We start from the raw sequence: 1,733 nt of genomic DNA, 5'->3' as shown, positions 1-1,733 counted from the left end.
TATATATATATATATATATACACACACAATATATATTCACCGATACTTCATTACTATTCCTCGTCATCAATAAAGACTTTAATCAGCGCTTAATCATACTTCGGTTATGTTTGCTCGACATACGAGTGGTGGATGTATTCTATACCTGACTGTATATAACAATAACCGGAAAAGCGGCAAATGAACGATAGAATGCGACCGATTGATTCTTGGAAGGTTTAGAATAGATCTGCCAATTAATGAGATCGCACCTAAGACAGAATATTATTTCTATAAGACAGAAATCCTGTGTCTGCCAGCAAACAGATGCTTCTACGTCAGTACGAATAAGATTCTCGCGAAATAATCATATGCGAAAAGGGGATGCGAGATAGAGAGAGAATGATGTCTCGTACACCTGTTCGCTATTCTACGGAAACACAACCGGGTAACAATATTTCTCACTTCGTTCCATCAAATCGAGATCTTCGCAATGCGTTTCCAGCGACTCTTCAAAAGAGATCACGATGCGAGATTCCGGGATTTTCTTCTTTCGAAATTTCCAAAAAGATAATGTTAGCCCATTCTTCTTCGCTGATCTCGTATAATAATTCGATTTGGCGAGCGAACGAGAGAGAGAGAGAGAGAGAGAGAGAGAGAGAGAGAAACGATAAGTTCCAGCATCATAAATCTTATATGCCCAGTATAGCGCGTGCATTAGCGGAAATGTACTCGTTCACGCACGTACGTGACGCGCAATACACCACAACGATAAATCGATAACACATCTCGCGCGTCTGGTTCTGTAATGTTTAAGAGTATGCATGTCTATGCCTGTCTGTCTACAAGCGTATGTGCGTATATTCTCGCGTCTCGCTCTCTATCTTTGCTTTCTTACTTCCTTCTAAACTTTCTAAGACTCCCTCAGGATTTCTCTCAACTCATTAGCATTAATTTTCTTAATAATGTTCCTCCTAGTCAAGATCTTTAATTCAAGATCTTTAATTTTTGTCTATTTTTTTTATCTTTACTTTAATTTATTAAATGTAGTTGTATAAATAGTTTATCACACTTTCTATTGTATATAATTTAATTGTAAATAATATAATTTATCTGTACTGCAAAACTCTAATTGATAAACTCTAGTTCTTCTAGTTCTATTTTATCCTCTTGCTCTTTCTCTTTTCCTCTCTTTTTTTCGGATTTTTATTATTATTCCTTTTTGATTTATTTCCTCCATTTTTCTGAACCCTGATAAGATGATAGTCGAAGTGGTTGATGGGAAAAAGGTAATTCGAAGAGATAGTAGGTGATCGGATGATTTGATATGAGGGAATCAATATGGAATTCGTTGATAAGACTGTGGCATTTGTTGAATGGATTATTAGCATAGTCGCGGGATCAATAAGAACATGCGCATCGCCTTTCTTTTTACTAAAGAAAATGAGAGGAACATTATGAGAGAGAGAGAGAGAGAGAGAGAGAGAGAGAGAGAGAGAAAGAGAGAGAGAGACGCGTGTTTCCACACCGTAGTAATCGAACGCCGCGGTCATTGAACCCGCCATGGTTATTTGCATTGAATCGTTATACGATAAATATGTAGATAAGATCGTGTGAAGTCACATTTACTCAATGAGAATTTAAATTTAAACAACCCGATCATTGATCGACATTTTTCTTTTATCGAAATGAAAACGTGATTTTTTTCGATTCTAATGATAATAATAATTGTTTGCTATATATATATATATATA

This window comes from Atta colombica, unplaced genomic scaffold (genome assembly GCF_001594045.1).
Source record: "Atta colombica isolate Treedump-2 unplaced genomic scaffold, Acol1.0 scaffold45, whole genome shotgun sequence".
In the NCBI taxonomy this organism is placed as follows: domain Eukaryota; kingdom Metazoa; phylum Arthropoda; class Insecta; order Hymenoptera; family Formicidae; genus Atta; species Atta colombica.
The sequence above is the reverse complement of the archived record's forward strand: the minus strand, read 5'-3'. Positions refer to the sequence as shown.